Consider the following 7,012-nt stretch of genomic DNA (forward strand, 5'->3'; position numbering starts at 1 on the left):
GGGATCAGCCTGTGTATATCTGCTTCCAACAGGCCGGCATAATTGTGTCGACTGCCGAGAGGTAATCATCTCTCGTCAGTCGACATACTATTGGACCCACTCCACTTACCATCATGCCGAAAAAAGCCAGTTAACTGCAGTTTTCTGTAACTACGAGGCATTTACAAAGATACATGTCGCACTCTTAATAAAATAATGACCCATTCTATAATTGCCAATTTGTGGAATCGTCAAATAACCAATTTCTGTTTGCGACCTTTTAATGTTTTTGCCTCTTTTTTTTCATGCTGTAGATCTCATTTTTTACCTATCTTTAATAATCTCAATGTTATAGCAACTTCAAAAAAAAAGGTAGCAAACAAAATATAGTTCTCCCATGATTGTCACAAATTAACAATTTTGTAATAGGTCATTATTTTATTAAGAGTGTGATGTCTATCGCAAGATCAGCCATGAATCTTACTGATATATTAAATACAAAAGTTTGTGAATATTTGGTTTGTTTAAGAGATAGATAAGGTATATATATCCTGTACCAAATTTCATTCAAAACCGTTCAGCGGTTTCAACGTTTACTTCTAACAAACTCAAACATTTAGAAACTTTCGCATTGATAATAAGTCTGATACTGCCTTAGTTCCCGATAACAAACTAACCACTTTATATAAGCCAAACACCAATGCGCAAATGATATTGAGTTCAAACACAACCCTCCCCGGAATTAATTTGACCAAGGGACTTTTGTATACAAAATAAAGTTCATAAGTTGTTATAGTTGGATATTTTTTCGTATATTGCGTGCGGGAAATGCTTATAATATTACTTTGTCTTTGATGGTTAGAGAACTTGTTTTGTTTGTATAGTTAGGTACGAGTAGATTCGTTTTTGGACTGCCTTCAAGGTATCGTTTTGCGTAAACTACTGCCGCTCTATGATCCTTGGTCGGGCAGTGATATTGGATTTTGGTTTGGGAGTCTGGAATTTGTAGTCGATCTGGCTCGACCCTATCTCGTCATCAGACGGAATACTCATGGTGAAAGGTGGGTGCACTAATACCAACCGACCCTTTTTGAGATGAAACGCGTGAATACACATGGTATCGGATTTTGGGATATCAAATCAAAACACGTCGTTAGTAATCTATTTATTTAATTATTGCAGTTACCGTATGCTGTAACTGACGTTCTAACTCACTCCATCTTGTTTTTTTTCCTTCTCTTATCCTTTCTCCGCGCACGTTTCCTTTCCTTCTCCTGCGCAAGTTCCGTTTCCCACATATATATTTTTCCTTATTTTTACTATATAATACATAATATAACACAATATAGAAGATAACTACTTTCTGAAACATAAAATTATTATGATATTTATTTATAACATACTTATAAATAGGTAAGTCAATAACTACAATATTCTTTAAATATCAATGATTAGTAAACAAATGTTTTTATTTATCTTTCATTAGTTATAAGTAGAAAAACATTCTATAATCAAACATCGAGTAAAATTATTCGAAAAGAAATAAGTAACAAATTTTGAATTCTTTCTACGAATATTTAATAAGGTCTAGATCAGTGGTTCCTAACCTTTTCAATGTCACTACCCTGTGAACAAGTATGGGAATTGAGTTTACCCCTAGCCAATTTAAAATAATTAAAACCACACAAATTCGAACGAAAATATGTTTATTATCTAACTAAATTCTAAGAAATTGCACGTTTAGGTAACTAGTCAAGTAAAGTAATATGTAAATCTTGGAGTTAACTAGTGTGAAGGTTGAAATTGCTTTGCATTCGCAAGTTTGACAATATTAGGTTCGGTTTCACTCAACGCGCATCTCATGTCATGCTCAACATTCAGACGGTTTCTGGCTTTTGTTTTAATGTAACAAGAGTTGAGAAACCAGTTTCACATCTGTAAGTTGTAGCAAATGGAATCAACATTTTAAAAGCTCTGTCAGCTATAATGGGATATTCTGCAGCTGCTTTTCGCCAAAATGTGCTTAGTTTATCATTTTGAAAATCAACTTTCAATGAGTTATTCTCACGCAGCCCGAGAAACTCTACTTTCGCTGACACATCTTCGTCCTTGAAAATATCGACGCAAGTAGAAAATGGTCTTAAAATCCAGGAGTAGGACTCACGACTGTCCATGTTCGGAAAATATTGCTGCAGTGAGTCTATCACGGCAGTTAAATGTTGAACCACGGAATTTTCAAACGTGATTTTCTCTTGTTTATATTTATTGTATGTATTATTATTTGCTAATTGCTCACTTAGCTGTGTAAACATTGACACATCACCAGCTTGAACTCTGCGTTGGTAAAGTTCCAATTTGCGCAAAAAACTTGCGATTTTATCCTGCAACGTCAAAATATTCGTTTCATTTCGTTGCAGTGAAATATTGAGACTATTAATTTCAGTGAAAAAATCAGCAAGGTACGCCATTTTAGAATAAATGTTTGGTCTTTAATTTTTGCATAATATTCTTTCTTTTTGTGTTCTCTGGTTTTCAAAAACAATCCAATTTCTTCTCGTAATTCGTAAACCCTACTTAGAACTTTGCCTCTTGATAACCAACGTACCTCTGTATGGTACAAAAGAGCATTAAATGTAGCACCAACTTCATCGCACAAAACTTTGAATAATCTTGAGTTAGTGGCGCTGCCTCGAATATGATTAACAATTTTACTATGTCACTCAACGTGTTTAGCAAATCTGGTGGAAGCGTTTTCACAGCCAAAGCGTAACGGTGTATCAAGCAATGATAGCCGAAAACTTGAGGAGCAACTTGCTTCACGAGTGCCTGAAAACCAGAACGGATGCCCATCATGGAAGGCGCCCCGTCTGTACAAGTACCAATCAGCTTTAACCAGTCTAGGCCATTTTCCTCTATAAACTCTTTTAGCGTTTGAAATACGTCTTCGCCGCGAGTAGTAGTAGGCAAAGACTTGCAGAACAAATATTCCTCCTTTACATCATCATCTTTAATGTATCGTGTAAACACCAATAATTGTGAACACGAAGCAACATCTGTGGACTCGTCCAACTGCAGCGCAAACATAGGACTATCCTTTATTTCAGAAATAACGGTTGCTAGAATATCGGCACTCATTTCACATATGCGACTTTGAATAGTAGTGTTTGAGAGTGAGATTTGTTTAATCTTAGCTACATGTTGCTCACCAATAACAAGTGCTACTGCATCTAACAAGCAAGGTTTGATGAGGTCCTCTCCTATAGTGTGTGGTTTTTATTACGTGCGATGCGATAAGCAATTTTGTATGAAGCTTGAAGGCATGATTCATTTGCTTTCTGTATATTGCCTGTAGAATCCATGCGGGAAGACTTCAGAATCCTCTCCTTTTCTTAAAAAAATCTATATTTTTATCTGCGAACTCCTTGTGAACTTTAGCAAAATGTTCTTTTAATTTGCTCGGTTTCATGCTTTCTGGATTAAGCACTTTATTACATAAAACACACTGAGGCTTTTCTATATTTTTGTCTACGATGCTTGTGAAACCCCATTGTAGAAATGCTTCTTTATAAGTGCGCTTTTTGCCAGATGAAGTAGAAGCCATGTCAAAACACCTGTAGGTACCTAAAACAAAAATCAACTAATACATACCTACGTAAACAAATCACTCGTGACAATATTAACGTGACGATATTAACAAACACTGCTTACCTTTGAATTTAAACAATTCAAAAATACGATTTCTGCAATGCGCGGCGGAACAAATAAAATGCGTGTTCTTCCTAAGCTTAGGTAAACAAAATGAACATCGCCGCCTGTCCGGCCCGCCGCTAGTCATGCTTCACCCTCCCACACCGCAGCTCACCCGCCGCCGTCGCCATCAGCCGCGCGCATGAGAGCGCCGTGCTACCGTTTACCGTACTATTATTTTGTTTATTGCTATTTTAATACTATTTCGTGCCATCCCGTGTTACCCCCTTAGAATCTCCGTTTTACCCCTGCGGGGGTAATTACCCCCAGGTTAGGAACCACTGGTCTAGATGGAACACCATCAAATAAATCTGAAAAGCTAGCTTCGTACGGATATTCATTGAATTCCCGAGCTGTTCTTGCAATATGACGGATCGATGTTTCCTATAAAACCTCTATTTTGTAAACTAAAAACCGATTTCGGAGAAAACGATAAAAAATCTTACTCAATAATATATTTGGAAAGGTTGGAAATATTCTGACGTCTGTTAAGAGCAAACGAATGTAGATAAAGAGAACACAGATATACCATGTAATATATAAAATAATAAATCATATTTAATCATCAAGTAGGCAAACAAAAGAAACTTTGACAAGTCATCACAATTCTCAAAGGTACCTACTTAATTTACATCGGAAAGACATAGGAATATTCTGAAAAATCATTTTCACACGAGCGAAGCCACTATCATAACCTAGTATAGGAAAAAATGAGCTGAAACAAAAATTGTTTGTTGGTTTGTTTGAACGCGCTAATATAAGGAATTACTGATTCAAATTGAAAAATTATTTAAGTATGCGATAGCCCCTTTATCAATGGAGGCTATAGCCTATATGACATCAAGGTATAACCAATTTTAATAATCCACGCTAGTTAGAAGGAAAAGCTATCAAATAACAGAAACGAGTTGCATTACTGAATTGTGACGTCACCAGGCGCCACGGGAATAACGCTGCGTGCGTTAGAAAGAGATAGTAAGCTATCCCCATTACTGCTCCATTTTTTCACAAAAATATTGAATATTGTGAACTACGTCCACGTGAAAACTAACAATATTTTTTCGCCTCATATTTCTAACAGGCAAAATAATGGGGTCCTTAAATGTTTTGAAGAAAGGATAATGCTAGCACATGGCCAAATGATGTCGCCTTTTAGGTCTATGACGTAAATATTCTAGAGGTCATTAGACGCACGTTCATTTTATCTTTCTCACACTTTCCTTCTCGGATTTATTTGAAAGCTAGATAAAATACTGAAGTAATAACGAATGAATATAAACGCAAGCGGAGCAATAGGTAATTTGTTAAACACGAAACATGTACATAAATCTTTTTATTTTTCCGAGGTCGGCCGCCCTAAAGCCTAGTCGGCCTTATCAAAATCCATTCCTTACTTTTATCATAAGTATAGATATATAAATAGACACAAAACCAATTCCCAACATACAACAAAAAATTCTTTCCAAATCGCAGAAGTAGCTAAAAGCAATTTCCATAAACACGGCCATTTGTAATAGTATAGATAGGTACACTATAGTATGAGGCGACGCATTGGGCGTCCCGCCAAATATTTATACTGTCGGGCGTTTCTCGTTTATTTCAATAAAACTAGTATTAACTGTGGAACTGAACTGTTGTCAAGGATATTTTAAATTTTATTGTAGGTGTTGGTCATTACTCCACTCTTGACCCGTTATGAAAATACTACCGTGTACTTTTAGCGAATAAAAAGTACCTGCTCTATTTTTCTAGTCTATTACCTGGTATTTTTTATTACATTTATATATGAAAATTATGTGTCATGCATAATTGAACGTAAAAATGATTTTAATAATCCACGCTATAAAACTAACTACAGCTTTGAAATTTGTTAGATGGGATAGCTGTAAAATAACAGAAACGAGTTGCATGAATTATGACGTCACCAGGCGCCACCGGCCAGAACACTGTGTACGTTAGAAAGAGATAGCTATATATCCCTATCACGCCCCAATTGTTCACAAAAGGATTTCACACATGACTAACAATTTTATTTTTCAACCTATTTTGGTACTAATAGCACAAAAATATAAGTATTATTTTCTGTTAAAATACATAATCAAAGATATAAAAGTACCCAATTAATATTTAATTATAGTATAAAAAGATTAAATGGGTGTTAATATAACATCTAATGATCAGCACAAACCAATACAGTGGCACACAATGCTTTTCAATTCAAAGATATGGATAGTTGGTGGTAGGATACATTTTATATCCGCCCGGATAACAACCACCGTACCAGTGGCGAAGCGTCCATACAAGCCGATTCCCACCGGCTTCCCTTTTAGGTTTTCGGTGATACTAAACAATATATTTAATAGGCAAATATAAATTTACAACATATCAGACAATGGACAATAATTATAATAGCTTAACTTAATAATTATAATTGATAACTTAATAATGACATCTATCGGCCATTAGCCCGTTGTTTGTTAATTTAATCGATATCAATTACTTATTTTAAATGACGTTAGATGGCGCACCTTGTATTTAGTTCCCCAGAAATTCCGTTACCAAAGTGAAATTGTGACGCCACAGGCAAAGGTAACCCGCTGTCAAGCGGCTTAGTGTCGTAGTATGTTTTTTAATATAGATGGCAGCACTTTCTATGACTTTCTATGCCAGTGTTTGTCGAAATCGCGCGGAAGATATGGGCAAAGGTAACCCGAGCTAGTTCGGCTTCACGTTAACCGACTTTGTATAGTTGTCGCTTTTTACGTCCTTCAAACGTCATAATTTAATATGCTACAAAGTTGCGGTGTTTGTAAATTGTCATATTCATTTTATTTTTTGATAGTTATGTGATATTTAGTTACCAGCGCTTTGTTTATTTAGAAACTACAAATAAAAGTGTATTATAATGGAAATAACTACCTGTGATCAGTTTAATGTCTACCTTTACGTAAGTATATTATTAGTCGGTGATTTCACATATTAGTATTTAGATGGTAAAATATTTGAAGAAGATCTGAAAGTTTTTGATTTTAGACACAAAATGTTTGTTAGAAGAAAATAAATATGATATTATACTGAATTAAAAGTAGCACCACGATACAATCAAAAGTTAACGAATAACCTTTCTTGATTATAATTGAAATTGATAATTATATAAGTTTATCATGTAGGTAGACTTAAACTGTTGGTCTGTTTGGCGATCGTGATACCTATTTCTATTACATTTATAGTTTTAATTTGAAAATAAACAGATACTTTTAGTGTAGTGTGGTTATAATTTTAATAC

At 35.0% G+C, this 7,012-nt stretch overlaps 1 long non-coding RNA gene across 1 annotated transcript; it reads right to left on the bottom strand.

Moving 5' to 3' along the window:
* Positions 1 to 1,668: 1,668 nt before the first annotated feature.
* LOC119189461 lies at positions 1,669 to 2,683 on the bottom strand. Its single transcript, XR_005112421.1, has 2 exons — positions 2,585 to 2,683; positions 1,669 to 2,360 (listed from the first exon to the last, which is right to left on the bottom strand). It is a non-coding gene; the product is annotated as an uncharacterized LOC119189461 (long non-coding RNA).
* Positions 2,684 to 7,012: the final 4,329 nt, after the last annotated feature.

This window comes from Manduca sexta, chromosome 16, assembly GCF_014839805.1.
Source record: "Manduca sexta isolate Smith_Timp_Sample1 chromosome 16, JHU_Msex_v1.0, whole genome shotgun sequence".
In the NCBI taxonomy this organism is placed as follows: domain Eukaryota; kingdom Metazoa; phylum Arthropoda; class Insecta; order Lepidoptera; family Sphingidae; genus Manduca; species Manduca sexta.